The sequence below is a fragment of the Hemitrygon akajei genome, chromosome 8 (assembly GCF_048418815.1).
Source record: "Hemitrygon akajei chromosome 8, sHemAka1.3, whole genome shotgun sequence".
Taxonomy (NCBI): domain Eukaryota; kingdom Metazoa; phylum Chordata; class Chondrichthyes; order Myliobatiformes; family Dasyatidae; genus Hemitrygon; species Hemitrygon akajei.
In genome coordinates this window covers 61,277,063-61,293,397 of record NC_133131.1, presented here as the reverse complement: position 1 = coordinate 61,293,397, position 16,335 = coordinate 61,277,063, and positions in this window count along the sequence as shown.

Genomic DNA, 16,335 nt, shown 5'->3' with positions numbered 1-16,335 from the left:
CTCTCCCGGACGGATGGTCCCATCGCCAGTCTCTCCCGGACTGACGGTCCCATCGCCACTCTCTCCCGGACTGACGGTCCCATCCCCAGCCTCTCCGGGACTGACGGTCCCATCCCCCGTCTCTCCCGGACGGACCGTCCCATCCCCCGTCTCTCCCGGACGGACAGTCCCATCCCCCGTCTCTCCCGGACGGACGGTCCCATCCCCCGTCTCTCCCGCACGGACGGTCCCATCCCCCGTCTCTCCCGGACGGACGGTCCCATCCCCCGTCTCTCCCGGACGGACGGTCCCATCCCCCGTCTCTCCCGGACGGACGGTCCCATCGCCAGTCTCTCCCGGATGGTCGGTCCCATCGCCTGTCTCTCCCGGAGAGAAGGTCCCATCCCCATTCTCTCCCGGACTTAAGGTCTCATCCCCATTCTCTCCCGGACTTAAGGTCCCATCCCCATTCTTTCCCGGACTGACGGTCCCATCCCTAGTCTCTCCCGGACTGAAGGCCTCATCCGCCGACTCTCCTGGACTGAAGGCCCCATCCGCCGTCTCTCCCGGACTGAAGGCCTCATCCGCCGACTCTCCCGGACTGAAGGCCTCATCCGCCGACTCTCCCGGACTGAAGGCCCCATCCGCAGTCTCTCCCGGACTGAGGGCCCCATCTGCAGTCTCTCCCGGACTGTAGACCCCATTCCCAGTTTGTCCCGGACTGTAGGCCCGATCCGTAGTCTGTCCCCGACTGTAGGCCCAATTCGCAGTCTGTCAAGGACTTTAGGCCCCATCCGTAGTCCCTCCTGGACTGAAGCTCTCAACCCCCATCTCTCCTGGAGTTAATGCTTTACTTCCAGTTTCTGGCAGACTGCAGATCTCATCACCTGTCTCTCCCGGACTGAAGGCCTCATCCGCCGACTCTCCCGGACTGAAGGCCTCATCCGCCGACTCTCCCGGACTGAAGGCCTCATCCGCTGACTGTCCTGGACTGAAGGACTCATCTGCAGTCTCTCCAGGACTGAAGGTATCTTCCCCAGTCTCTCCCGGACTGAAGGTATCTTCCCCAGTCTCTCCCGGACTGAAGGTATCATCCCCAGTCTCTCCCGGACTGAAGGTATCATCCCCAGTCTCTCCCGGACTGAAGGTATCATCCCCAGTCTCTCCCGGACTGAAGGTATCATCCCCTGTCTCTCCCGGACTGAAGGTATATTCCCCTGTCTCTCCCGGACAGACGGCCCCATCCTCAGTCTCTCCCGGACTGAAGGTCCCATCCCCAGTCTCTCCCGGACTGAGGGTCCCTTCCCCAGTCTCTCCCGAACGGACGGTCCCTTCCCCAGTCTCTCCTGGACGGACGGTCCCTTCCCCAGTCTCTCCCGGACGGACAGTCCCTTCCCCAGTCTCTCCCGGACAGACGGTCCCATCGCCACTCTCTCCCGGACTGACGGTCCCATCCCCAGCCTCTCCCGGACTGACGGTCCCATCCCCCGTCTCTCCCGGACGGACCGTCCCATCCCCCGTCTCTCCCGGGCGGACCGTCCCATCCCCCGTCTCTCCCGGACGGACGGTCCCATCCCCCGTCTCTCCCGGACGGACGGTCCCATCGCCAGTCTCTCCCGGATGGTCGGTCCCATCGCCTGTCTCTCCCGGAGAGAAGGTCCCATCCCCATTCTCTCCCGGACTTAAGGTCCCATCCCCATTCTCTCCCGGACATAAGGTCCCATCCCCATTCTTTCCCGGACTGACGGTCCCATCCCTAGTCTCTCCCGGACTGAAGGTCCCATCCCTTGTCTCTCCCGGACAGCAGGTCCCATCCCCATTCTCTCCGGGACTGAAGGTCGCATCCCCAGTCTCTCCCGGACTGAAGCTCTCATTCCACTATCTCTCCTGGAGTTAATGTTTTATTTCCAGTCTCTGGCAGACTGCAGATCTCACCTCCGCTCTCTCCTGGATGAAAGGCCTCAACCGCAGTCTCTCCCGGACCGAAGGTCCCATCCCCTGTCTGTCCCGGACAGAAGGTCCCATCACCTCTCTGTCCCGGACAGAAGGTCCCATCCCCTCTCTGTCCCGGACAGAAGGTCCCATCCCCTCTCTGTCCCGGACTGAAGGTCCCATCCCCTTTCTGTCCCGGACTGAAGGTCCCATCCCCTGTCTGTCCCGGACTGAAGGTCCAATCCCCAGACACTCCCGGACATAAGTTCTCATCCTCAGACTCTCGCGGACAACAGATTGTATCCCCTGTCTCTCCCGGACTGAAGCTCTCATCCCCCATCTCTGCTGGAGTTAATGGTTTACTTTCAGTCTCTGGCAGACTGCAGATCTCATCACCTGTCTCACCCGGACTGAAGGCCTCATCCGCCGACTCTCACGGACTGAAGGCCTCATCTGCAGTCTCTCCCGGACTGAAGGCCCCATCCGCCGACTCTCACGGACTGAAGGCCCCATCCGCCGACTCTCACGGACTGAAGGCCCCATCCGCCGACTCTCACGGACAGAAGGCCCCATCCGCTGTCTCTCCCGGACGGAAGGTCCCATCCGCCGACTCTCACGGACTGAAGGCCTCATCCACCGACTCTCACAGACTGAAGTCCTCATCCACCGACTCTCCCGGACTGAAGGCCCCATCCACCGTCTCTCCCGGACTGAAGGCCTCATCCGCTGACTGTCCCGGACTGAAGGCCTCATCTGCAGTCTCTCCCGAAGTGAACGTCCCATCACCAGTCTCACCCGGACAAAGATCTTAACCCCAGCTCTCCTTGACTGCGGGTCTCATCCCAGGTCTCTCCCAGGCTGAATCCAATCCCCAGTCTCTCCCGGACTACAGATCTCAACCCCAGTCTTTTCTGGACTGAGGGTCTCATCTCAAGTCTCTCTCGGACTCTATGTCTCATTCCCAGTCAATGCTGGACATAAGGTCTCATACCCCGATTCTGCTGAACTTAATGTTTTATTTCCAGTCTCTGGCAGACTGCAGATCTCACCTCCGCTCTCTCCTGGATGAAAGGCCTCAACTGCAGTCTGTCCCGGACTGAAGGTCCCATCCCCTGTCTGTCCCGGACTGAAGGTCCAATCCCCAGACACTCCTGGACATAAGTTCTCATCCTCAGACTCTCGCGGACAACAGATTGCATCCACTGTCTCTCCCGGACTGACGCTCTCATCCCCCATCTCTGCTGGAGTTAATGCTTTACTTTCAGTCTCTGGCAGACTGCAGATCTCATCACCTGTCTCTCCCGGACTGAAGGCCTCATCCGCCGACTCTCCCGGACTGAAGGCCTCATCCGCCGACTCTCCCGGACTGAAGGCCTCATCCGCCGACTCTCACGGTCTGAAGGCCTCATCCGCCGACTCTCCCGGACTGAAGGCCCCATCCGCAGTCTCTCCCGGACTGAGGGCCCCATCTGCAGTCTCTCCCGGACTGTAGACCCCATTCCCAGTTTGTCCCGGACTGTAGGCCCGATCCGTAGTCTGTCCCCGACTGTAGGCCCCATTCGCAGTCTGTCAAGGACTTTAGGCCCCATCCGTAGTCCCTCCCGGACTGAAGCTCTCAACCCCCATCTCTCCTGGAGTTAATGCTTTACTTCCAGTCTCTGGCAGGCTGCAGATCTCATCACCTGTCTCTCCCGGACTGAAGGCCTCATCCGCTGACTGTCCCGGACTGAAGGACTCATCTGCAGTCTCTCCAGGACTGAAGGTATCTTCCCCTGTCTCTCCCGGACTGAAGGTATCTTGCCCAGTCTCTCCCGGACTGAAGGTATCATCCCCAGTCTCTCCCGGACTGAAGGTATCATCCCCAGTCTCTCCCGGACTGAAGGTATCATCCCCTGTCTCTCCCGGACTGAAGGTATCATCCCCTGTCTCTCCCGGACAGACGGTCCCATCCTCAGTCTCTCCAGGACTGAAGGTCCCATCCCCAGTCTCTCCCGGACTGAGGGTCCCTTCCCCAGTCTCTCCCGAACGGACGGTCCCTTCCCCAGTCTCTCCCGGACGGATGGTCCCTTCCCCAGTCTCTCCCGGACTGAAGGTATCATCCCCAGTCTCTCCCGGACTGAAGGTATCATCCCCTGTCTCTCCCGGACTGAAGGTATATTCCCCTGTCTCTCCCGGACAGACGGCCCCATCCTCAGTCTCTCCCGGACTGAAGGTCCCATCCCCAGTCTCTCCCGGACTGAGGGTCCCTTCCCCAGTCTCTCCCGAACGGACGGTCCCTTCCCCAGTCTCTCCTGGACGGACGGTCCCTTCCCCAGTCTCTCCCGGACGGACAGTCCCTTCCCCAGTCTCTCCCGGACAGACGGTCCCATCGCCACTCTCTCCCGGACTGACGGTCCCATCCCCAGCCTCTCCCGGACTGACGGTCCCATCCCCCGTCTCTCCCGGACGGACCGTCCCATCCCCCGTCTCTCCCGGGCGGACCGTCCCATCCCCCGTCTCTCCCGGACGGACGGTCCCATCCCCCGTCTCTCCCGGACGGACGGTCCCATCGCCAGTCTCTCCCGGATGGTCGGTCCCATCGCCTGTCTCTCCCGGAGAGAAGGTCCCATCCCCATTCTCTCCCGGACTTAAGGTCCCATCCCCATTCTCTCCCGGACATAAGGTCCCATCCCCATTCTTTCCCGGACTGACGGTCCCATCCCTAGTCTCTCCCGGACTGAAGGTCCCATCCCTTGTCTCTCCCGGACAGCAGGTCCCATCCCCATTCTCTCCGGGACTGAAGGTCGCATCCCCAGTCTCTCCCGGACTGAAGCTCTCATTCCACTATCTCTCCTGGAGTTAATGTTTTATTTCCAGTCTCTGGCAGACTGCAGATCTCACCTCCGCTCTCTCCTGGATGAAAGGCCTCAACCGCAGTCTCTCCCGGACCGAAGGTCCCATCCCCTGTCTGTCCCGGACAGAAGGTCCCATCACCTCTCTGTCCCGGACAGAAGGTCCCATCCCCTCTCTGTCCCGGACAGAAGGTCCCATCCCCTCTCTGTCCCGGACTGAAGGTCCCATCCCCTTTCTGTCCCGGACTGAAGGTCCCATCCCCTGTCTGTCCCGGACTGAAGGTCCAATCCCCAGACACTCCCGGACATAAGTTCTCATCCTCAGACTCTCGCGGACAACAGATTGTATCCCCTGTCTCTCCCGGACTGAAGCTCTCATCCCCCATCTCTGCTGGAGTTAATGGTTTACTTTCAGTCTCTGGCAGACTGCAGATCTCATCACCTGTCTCACCCGGACTGAAGGCCTCATCCGCCGACTCTCACGGACTGAAGGCCTCATCTGCAGTCTCTCCCGGACTGAAGGCCCCATCCGCCGACTCTCACGGACTGAAGGCCCCATCCGCCGACTCTCACGGACTGAAGGCCCCATCCGCCGACTCTCACGGACAGAAGGCCCCATCCGCTGTCTCTCCCGGACGGAAGGTCCCATCCGCCGACTCTCACGGACTGAAGGCCTCATCCACCGACTCTCACAGACTGAAGTCCTCATCCACCGACTCTCCCGGACTGAAGGCCCCATCCACCGTCTCTCCCGGACTGAAGGCCTCATCCGCTGACTGTCCCGGACTGAAGGCCTCATCTGCAGTCTCTCCCGAAGTGAACGTCCCATCACCAGTCTCACCCGGACAAAGCTCTTAACCCCAGCTCTCCTTGACTGCGGGTCTCATCCCAGGTCTCTCCCAGGCTGAATCCAATCCCCAGTCTCTCCCGGACTACAGATCTCAACCCCAGTCTTTTCTGGACTGAGGGTCTCATCTCAAGTCTCTCTCGGACTCTATGTCTCATTCCCAGTCAATGCTGGACATAAGGTCTCATACCCCGATTCTGCTGAACTTAATGTTTTATTTCCAGTCTCTGGCAGACTGCAGATCTCACCTCCGCTCTCTCCTGGATGAAAGGCCTCAACTGCAGTCTCTCCCGGACTGAAGGTCCTATCCCCTGTCTGTCCCGGACTGAAGGTCCCATCCCCTGTCTGTCCCGGACTGAAGGTCCAATCCCCAGACACTCCTGGACATAAGTTCTCATCCTCAGACTCTCGCGGACAACAGATTGCATCCACTGTCTCTCCCGGACTGACGCTCTCATCCCCCATCTCTGCTGGAGTTAATGCTTTACTTTCAGTCTCTGGCAGACTGCAGATCTCATCACCTGTCTCTCCCGGACTGAAGGCCTCATCCGCCGACTCTCCCGGACTGAAGGCCTCATCCGCCGACTCTCCCGGACTGAAGGCCTCATCCGCCGACTCTCACGGTCTGAAGGCCTCATCCGCCGACTCTCCCGGACTGAAGGCCCCATCCGCAGTCTCTCCCGGACTGAGGGCCCCATCTGCAGTCTCTCCCGGACTGTAGACCCCATTCCCAGTTTGTCCCGGACTGTAGGCCCGATCCGTAGTCTGTCCCCGACTGTAGGCCCCATTCGCAGTCTGTCAAGGACTTTAGGCCCCATCCGTAGTCCCTCCCGGACTGAAGCTCTCAACCCCCATCTCTCCTGGAGTTAATGCTTTACTTCCAGTCTCTGGCAGGCTGCAGATCTCATCACCTGTCTCTCCCGGACTGAAGGCCTCATCCGCTGACTGTCCCGGACTGAAGGACTCATCTGCAGTCTCTCCAGGACTGAAGGTATCTTCCCCTGTCTCTCCCGGACTGAAGGTATCTTGCCCAGTCTCTCCCGGACTGAAGGTATCATCCCCAGTCTCTCCCGGACTGAAGGTATCATCCCCAGTCTCTCCCGGACTGAAGGTATCATCCCCTGTCTCTCCCGGACTGAAGGTATCATCCCCTGTCTCTCCCGGACAGACGGTCCCATCCTCAGTCTCTCCAGGACTGAAGGTCCCATCCCCAGTCTCTCCCGGACTGAGGGTCCCTTCCCCAGTCTCTCCCGAACGGACGGTCCCTTCCCCAGTCTCTCCCGGACGGATGGTCCCTTCCCCAGTCTCTCCCGGACTGAAGGTATCATCCCCAGTCTCTCCCGGACTGAAGGTATCATCCCCTGTCTCTCCCGGACTGAAGGTATATTCCCCTGTCTCTCCCGGACAGACGGCCCCATCCTCAGTCTCTCCCGGACTGAAGGTCCCATCCCCAGTCTCTCCCGGACTGAGGGTCCCTTCCCCAGTCTCTCCCGAACGGACGGTCCCTTCCCCAGTCTCTCCTGGACGGACGGTCCCTTCCCCAGTCTCTCCCGGACGGACAGTCCCTTCCCCAGTCTCTCCCGGACAGACGGTCCCATCGCCACTCTCTCCCGGACTGACGGTCCCATCCCCAGCCTCTCCCGGACTGACGGTCCCATCCCCCGTCTCTCCCGGACGGACCGTCCCATCCCCCGTCTCTCCCGGGCGGACCGTCCCATCCCCCGTCTCTCCCGGACGGACGGTCCCATCCCCCGTCTCTCCCGGACGGACGGTCCCATCGCCAGTCTCTCCCGGATGGTCGGTCCCATCGCCTGTCTCTCCCGGAGAGAAGGTCCCATCCCCATTCTCTCCCGGACTTAAGGTCCCATCCCCATTCTCTCCCGGACATAAGGTCCCATCCCCATTCTTTCCCGGACTGACGGTCCCATCCCTAGTCTCTCCCGGACTGAAGGTCCCATCCCTTGTCTCTCCCGGACAGCAGGTCCCATCCCCATTCTCTCCGGGACTGAAGGTCGCATCCCCAGTCTCTCCCGGACTGAAGCTCTCATTCCACTATCTCTCCTGGAGTTAATGTTTTATTTCCAGTCTCTGGCAGACTGCAGATCTCACCTCCGCTCTCTCCTGGATGAAAGGCCTCAACCGCAGTCTCTCCCGGACCGAAGGTCCCATCCCCTGTCTGTCCCGGACAGAAGGTCCCATCACCTCTCTGTCCCGGACAGAAGGTCCCATCCCCTCTCTGTCCCGGACAGAAGGTCCCATCCCCTCTCTGTCCCGGACTGAAGGTCCCATCCCCTTTCTGTCCCGGACTGAAGGTCCCATCCCCTGTCTGTCCCGGACTGAAGGTCCAATCCCCAGACACTCCCGGACATAAGTTCTCATCCTCAGACTCTCGCGGACAACAGATTGTATCCCCTGTCTCTCCCGGACTGAAGCTCTCATCCCCCATCTCTGCTGGAGTTAATGGTTTACTTTCAGTCTCTGGCAGACTGCAGATCTCATCACCTGTCTCACCCGGACTGAAGGCCTCATCCGCCGACTCTCACGGACTGAAGGCCTCATCTGCAGTCTCTCCCGGACTGAAGGCCCCATCCGCCGACTCTCACGGACTGAAGGCCCCATCCGCCGACTCTCACGGACTGAAGGCCCCATCCGCCGACTCTCACGGACAGAAGGCCCCATCCGCTGTCTCTCCCGGACGGAAGGTCCCATCCGCCGACTCTCACGGACTGAAGGCCTCATCCACCGACTCTCACAGACTGAAGTCCTCATCCACCGACTCTCCCGGACTGAAGGCCCCATCCACCGTCTCTCCCGGACTGAAGGCCTCATCCGCTGACTGTCCCGGACTGAAGGCCTCATCTGCAGTCTCTCCCGAAGTGAACGTCCCATCACCAGTCTCACCCGGACAAAGATCTTAACCCCAGCTCTCCTTGACTGCGGGTCTCATCCCAGGTCTCTCCCAGGCTGAATCCAATCCCCAGTCTCTCCCGGACTACAGATCTCAACCCCAGTCTTTTCTGGACTGAGGGTCTCATCTCAAGTCTCTCTCGGACTCTATGTCTCATTCCCAGTCAATGCTGGACATAAGGTCTCATACCCCGATTCTGCTGAACTTAATGTTTTATTTCCAGTCTCTGGCAGACTGCAGATCTCACCTCCGCTCTCTCCTGGATGAAAGGCCTCAACTGCAGTCTCTCCCGGACTGAAGGTCCTATCCCCTGTCTGTCCCGGACTGAAGGTCCCATCCCCTGTCTGTCCCGGACTGAAGGTCCAATCCCCAGACACTCCTGGACATAAGTTCTCATCCTCAGACTCTCGCGGACAACAGATTGCATCCACTGTCTCTCCCGGACTGACGCTCTCATCCCCCATCTCTGCTGGAGTTAATGCTTTACTTTCAGTCTCTGGCAGACTGCAGATCTCATCACCTGTCTCTCCCGGACTGAAGGCCTTATCCGCAGTCTCTCCCGGACTGAAGGCCTTATCCGCAGTCTCTCCCGGACTGAAGGCCCCATCCGCAGTCTCTCCCGGACTGAAGGCCTCATCCGCCGACTCTCCCGGACTGAAGGCCTCATCCGCCGACTCTCCCGGACTGAAGGCCTCATCCGCCGACTCTCACGGTCTGAAGGCCTCATCCGCCGACTCTCCCGGACTGAAGGCCCCATCCGCAGTCTCTCCCGGACTGAGGGCCCCATCTGCAGTCTCTCCCGGACTGTAGACCCCATTCCCAGTTTGTCCAGGACTGTAGGCCCGATCCGTAGTCTCTCCCCGACTGTAGGCCCCATTCGCAGACTGTCAAGGACTTTAGGCCCCATCCGTAGTCCCTCCCGGACTGAAGCTCTCAACCCCCATCTCTCCTGGAGTTAATGCTTTACTTCCAGTCTCTGGCAGGCTGCAGATCTCATCACCTGTCTCTCCCGGACTGAAGGCCTCATCCGCTGACTGTCCCGGACTGAAGGACTCATCTGCAGTCTCTCCAGGACTGAAGGTATCTTCCCCTGTCTCTCCCGGACTGAAGGTATCTTGCCCAGTCTCTCCCGGACTGAAGGTATCATCCCCAGTCTCTCCCGGACTGAAGGTATCATCCCCTGTCTCTCCCGGACTGAAGGTATCATCCCCTGTCTCTCCCGGACAGACGGTCCCATCCTCAGTCTCTCCAGGACTGAAGGTCCCATCCCCAGTCTCTCCCGGACTGAGGGTCCCTTCCCCAGTCTCTCCCGAACGGACGGTCCCTTCCCCAGTCTCTCCCGGACGGATGGTCCCTTCCCCAGTCTCTCCCGGACGGACCGTCCCATCCCCCGTCTCTCCCGGACGGACCGTCCCATCCCCCGTCTCTCCCGGACGGACCGTCCCATCCCCCGTCTCTCCCGGACGGACCGTCCCATCCCCCGTCTCTCCCGGACGGACGGTCCCATCCCCCGTCTCTCCCGGACGGACGGTCCCATCCCCCGTCTCTCCCGGACGGATGGTCCCATCGCCAGTCTCTCCCGGATGGTCGGTCCCATCGCCTGTCTCTCCCGGAGAGAAGGTCCCATCCCCATTCTCTCCCGGACTTAAGGTCCCATCCCCATTCTCTCCCGGACTTAAGGTCCCATCCCCATTCTTTCCCGGACTGACGGTCCCATCCCTAGTCTCTCCCGGACTGAAGGCCTCATCCGTCGACTCTCCTGGACTGAAGGCCCCATCCGCCGTCTCTCCCGGACTGAAGGCCTCATCCGCCGACTCTCCCGGACTGAAGGCCTCATCCGCCGACTCTCCCGGACTGAAGGCCTCATCCGCCGACTCTCCCGGACTGAAGGCCCCATCCGCAGTCTCTCCCGGACTGAGGGCCCCATCTGCAGTCTCTCCCGGACTGAGGGCCCCATCTGCAGTCTCTCCAGGACTGAAGGTATCTTCCCCAGTCTCTCCCGGACTGAAGGTATCTTCCCCTGTCTCTCCAGGACTGAAGGTATCTTCCCCAGTCTCTCCCGGACTGACGGTCCCATCCCCCGTCTCTCCCGGACGGACGGTCCCATCCCCCGTCTCTCCCGGACGGACGGTCCCATCCCCCGTCTCTCCCGGACGGACGGTCCCATCCCCCGTCTCTCCCGGACGGACGGTCCCATCGCCAGTCTCTCCCGGACGGTCGGTCCCATCGCCTGTCTCTCCCGGAGAGAAGGTCCCATCCCCATTCTCTCCCGGACTTAAGGTCCCATCCCCATTCTTTCCCGGACTGACGGTCCCATCCCCATTCTCTCCGGGACTGAAGGTCCCATCCCCAGTCTCTCCCGGACTGAAGCTCTCATTCCACTATCTCTCCTGGAGTTAATGTTTTATTTCCAGTCTCTGGCAGACTGCAGATCTCATCCGCAGCCTCTCCTGGACTGAAGGCCTCATCTGCAGTCTCTCCCGGAGTGAACGTCCCATCACCAGTCTCACCCGGACAAAGATCTTAACCCCAGCTCTCCTTGACTGCGGGTCTCATCCCAGGTCTCTCCCAGGCTGAATCCAATCCCCAGTCTCTCCCGGACTACAGATCTCAACCCCAGTCTTTTCTGGACTGAGGGTCTCATCCCAAGTCTCTCTCGGACTCTATGTCTCATTCCCAATCACTGCTGGACATAAGGTCTCATACCCCGATTCTGCTGAACTTAATGTTTTATTTCCGTTCTCTGGCAGACTGCAGATCTCACCTCCGCTCTCTCCTGGATGAAAGGCCTCAACCGCAGTCTCTCCCGGACTGAAGGTCCCATCCCCTGTCTGTCCCGGACAGAAGGTCCCATCACCTCTCTGTCCCGGACTGAAGGTCCCATCCCCTTTCTGTCCCGGACTGAAGGTCCAATCCCCAGACACTCCCGGACATAAGTTCTCATCCTCAGACTCTCGCGGACAACAGATTGCATCCCCTGTCTCTCCCGGACTGAAGCTCTCATCCCCCATCTCTGCGGGAGTTAATGCTTTACTTCCAGTCTCTGGCAGACTGCAGATCTCATCACCTGTCTCTCCCGGACTGTAGGCCTCATCCGCCGACTCTCCCGGACTGAAGGCCTCATCCGCAGTCTCTCCCGGACTGAAGGCCCCATCCGCTGTCTCTCCCGGACTGAAGGCCCCATCCGCTGTCTCTCCCGGACTGAAGGCCCCATCCGCTGTCTCTCCCGGACTGAAGGCCTCATCCGCCGACTCTCCCGGACTGAAGGCCCCATCCGCTGTCTCTCCCGGACTGAAGGCCTCATCCGCAGTCTCTCCCGGACTGAAGGCCTCATCCGCAGTCTCTCCCGGACTGATGGTCCCTTCCTCAGTCCCTCCCGGATGGACGGTCCCATCCCCAGACTCTCCCGGACTGACGGTCCCATCCCCTGTCTGTCCCGGACTGACGGTCCCATCCCCAGTCTCTCCCGGACTGACGGTCCCATCCCCTGTCTGTCCCGGACTGACGTTCCCATCCCCAGTCTCTCCCGGTCTGACTGTCCCATCCCCAGTCTCTCCCGGACTGACGGTCCCATCCCCAGACTCTCCCGGACTGACGGACCCATCCCCAGTCTCTCCCGGACAAACAGTCCCATCGCCAGTCACTCCCGGAGAGAAGGTCCCATCCAAATTTTTTCCCGGACTGAAGGTCCCATCCGCAGTCTCTCCCGGACTGAAGGTCCCATCCGCAGTCTCTCCCGGACTGAAGGCCCCATCCGCAGTCTCTCCCGGACTGAAGGCCCCATCCGCAGTCTCTCCCGGTCTGAAGGTATATTCCCCTGTCTCTCCCGGACAGACGGTCCCATCCTCAGTCTCTCCCGGACTGAAGGTCCCATCCCCAGTCTCTCCCGGACTGACGGTCCCATCCCCAGTCTCTCCCGAACTGAGGTTCCCTTCCCCAGTCTCTCCCGGACTGAAAGCCCCATCCGCAGTCTCTCACGGACAGACGGTCCCATCCTCAGTCTCTCCCGGACTGAAGGTGCCATCCCCAGTCTCTCCCGGACTGAAGGTCCCATCCCCAGTCTCTCCCGGACTGACGGTCCCATCCCCAGTCTCTCCCGGACTGACGGTCCCATCCCCAGTCTCTCCCGGACTGACGGTCCCTTCCTCAGTCTCTCCAGGACAGACGGTCCCATCGCCCGTCTCTCCCGGACGGACGGTCCCATCGCCCGTCTCTCCCGGTCGGACGGTCCCATCGCCAGTCTCTCCCGGACTGAAGGTCCCATCCCCAGTCTCTCCCGGACTGACGGTCCCATCCCCAGTCTCTCCCGGACTGACGCTCCCATCCCCAGTCTCTCCCGGACAGACGGTCCCTTCCTCAGTCTCTCCAGGACAGACGGTCCCATCGCCCGTCTCTCCCGGACAGACGGTCCCATCGCCCGTCTCTCCCGGACTAACGGTCCCATCGCCAGTCTCTCCCGGACTGACGGTCCCATCCCCAGTCTCTCCCGGACTGAAGGCCCCATCCCCCATCTCTGCGGGAGTTAATGCTTTACTTCCAGTCTCTGGCAGACTGCAGATCTCATCACCTGTCTCTCCCGGACTGAAGGCCTCATCCGCCGACTCTCCCGGACTGAAGGCCTCATCCGCAGTCTCTCCCGGACTGAAGGCCCCATCCGCTGTCTCTCCCGGACTGAAGGCCCCATCCGCTGTCTCTCCCGGACTGAAGGACCCATCCGCTGTCTCTCCCGGACTGAAGGCCCCATCCGCTGTCTCTCCCGGACTGAAGGCCTCATCCGCAGTCTCTCCCGGACTGAAGGCCTCATCCGCAGTCTCTCCCGGACTGAAGGCCTCATCCGCAGTCTCTCCCGGACTGAAGGCCGCATCCGCTGTCTCTCCCGGACTGAAGGCCTCATCCGCCGATTCTCCCGAACTGAAGGCCCCATCCGCTGTCTCTCCCGGACTGAAGGCCCCATCCGCTGTCTCTCCCGGACTGAAGGCCTCATCCGCCGACTCTCCCGGACTGAAGGCCTCATCCGCCGACTCTCCCGGACTGAAGGCCTCATCCGCCGACTCTCCCGGACTGAAGGCCCCATCCGCAGTCTCTCCCGGACTGAAGGCCCCATCCGCAGTCTCTCCTGGACTGAAAGCCCCATCCGCAGTCTCTCCTGGACTGTAGACCCCATTCCCAGTTTGTCCCGGACTGTAGGCCCGATCCGTAGTCCCTCCCGGACTGAAGCTCTCAACCCCCATCTCTCCTGGAGTGAATGTTTTACTTCCAGTCTCTGGCAGGCTGCAGATCTCATCACCTGTCTCTCCAGGACTGAAGGTATCTTCCCCAGTCTCTCCCGGACTGAAGGTATCTTCCCCTGTCTCTCCAGGACTGAAGGTATCTTCCCCAGTCTCTCCAGGACTGAAGGTATCATCCCCTGTCGCTCCCGGACTGAAGGTATATTCCCCTGTCTCTCCCGGACAGACGGTCCCATCCTCAGTCTCTCCCGGACTGAAAGTCCCATCCCCAGTCTCTCCCGGACTGACTGTCCCATCCCCAGTCTCTCCCGGACTGAGGGTCCCTTCCCCAGTCTCTCCCGGACGGACGGTCCCTTCCCCAGTCTCTCCCGGACGGACGGTCCCTTCCCCAGTCTCTCGCGGACGGACGGTCCCTTCCCCAGTCTCTCCCGGACGGACGGTCCCATCGCCACTCTCTCCTGGACTGACGGTCCCATCCCCAGCCTCTCCCGGACTGACGGTCCCATCCCCCGTCTCTCCCGGACGGATGGTCCCATCCCCCGTCTCTAACGGACGGACGGTCCCATCGCCAGTCTCTCCCGGACGGTCGGTCCCATCGCCTGTCTCTCCCGGAGAGAAGGTCCCATCCCCATTCTCTCCCGGACTTAAGGTCCCATCCCCATTCTTTCCCGGACTGACGGTCCCATCCCTAGTCTCTCCGGGACTGAAGGTCCCATCCCTTGTCTCTCCCGGAAAGCAGGTCCCATCCCCATTCTCTCCGGGACTGAAGGTCCCCTCCCCAGTCTCTCCCGGACTGAAGCTCTCATTCCACTATTTCTCCTGGAGTTAATGTTTTATTTCCAGTCTCTGGCAGACTGCAGATCTCATCCCCAGTCTCTCCCTGACTGAAGGCCTCATCCGCAGCCTCTCCCGGACTGAAGGTCCCATCCTCAGCCTCTCCCGGACTGACTGTCCCATCCCCAGTCGCTCCCGAACTGACGGTCCCATCCGCAGTCTCTCCCGGACTGATGTTCCCTTCCTCAGTCCCTCCCGGATGGACGGTCCCATCCCCAGTCTCTCCCGGACTGACGGTCCCATCCCCTGTCTGTCCCGGACTGACGGTCCCATCCCCAGTCTCTCCCGGACTGACGGTCCCATCCCCTGTCTGTCCCGGACTGACGGTCCCATCCCCAGTCTCTCCTGGTCTGACTGTCCCATCCCCAGTCTCTCCCGGACTGACGGTCCCATCCCCAGACTCTCCCGGACTGACGGTCCCATCCCCAGTCTCTCCCGGACGGACGGTCCCATCGCCAGTCACTCCCGGAGAGAAGGTCCCATCCAAATTTTTTCCCGGACTGAAGGCCCCATCCGCAGTCTCTCCCGGACTGAAGGCCCCATCCGCAGTCTCTCCCGGACTGACGGTCCCATCCCCTGTCTCTCCCGGACTGACAGTCCCATCCCCAGTCTCTCCCGGACTGAAGGTGCCATCCCCAGTCTCTCCCGGACTGAAGGTCCCATCCCCAGTCTCTCCCGGACTGACGGTCCCATCCCCAGTCTCTCCCGGACTGACGGTCCCTTCCTCAGTCTCTCCAGGACTGACGGTCCCATCGCCCGTCTCTCCCGGACAGACGGTCCCATCGCCCGTCTCTCCCGGACAGACGGTCCCATCGCCCGTCTCTCCCGGTCGGACGGTCCCATCGCCAGTCTCTCCCGGACTGAAGGTCCCATCCCCAGTCTCTCCCGGACTGAAGGTCCCATCCCCAGTCTCTCCCGGACTGACGGTCCCATCCCCAGTCTCTCCCGGACTGACGGTCCCTTCCTCAGTCTCTCCAGGACAGACGGTCCCATCGCCCGTCTCTCCCGGACAGACGGTCCCATCGCCCATCTCTCCCGGTCGGACGGTCCCATCGCCAGTCTCTCCCGGACTGACGGTCCCATCCCCAGTCTCTGCCGGACTGACGGTCCCATCCCCAGTCTCTCCCGGACTGAAGGCCTCATCCGCAGCCTCTCCCTGACTGAAAGACCCATTTGCTGTTTCTCCCGGACTGAAGGTCCCATCTGCAGTCTCTCCCGGAATGAAAGTCCCATCCGCCGACTCTCCCGGACAGAAGGCCTCATCCGCCGACTCTCCCGGACTGAAGGCCTCATCCGCCGACTCTCCCGGACTGAAGGCCTCATCCGCCGACTCTCCCGGACTGAAGGCCTCATCCGCCAACTCTCCCGGACTGAAGGCCCCATCCGTTGTCTCTTCCGGGCTGAAGGCCCCATCCACAGTCTCTCCCGGACTGAGGGCCCCATCTGCTGTCTCTCCCGGACTGTAGACCCCATTCCCAGTTTGTCCCGGACTGTAGGCCCGATTGGTACTCTGTCCCCGACTGTAGGCCCCATTCGCAGTCTGTCAAGGACTTTAGGCCCCATCCGTAGTCCCTCCCGGACTGAAGCTCTAAACCCCCATCTCTCCTGGAGTGAATGTTTTACTTCCAGTCTCTGGCAGGCTGCAGATCTCATCACCTGTCTCTCCCGGACTGAAGGCCTCATCCGCAGTCTCTCCCGGATTGAAGGCCTCATCCGCCGACTCTCCCGGACTGAAGGCCCCATCCGCTGTCTCTCCCGGACTGAAGGCCTCATCCG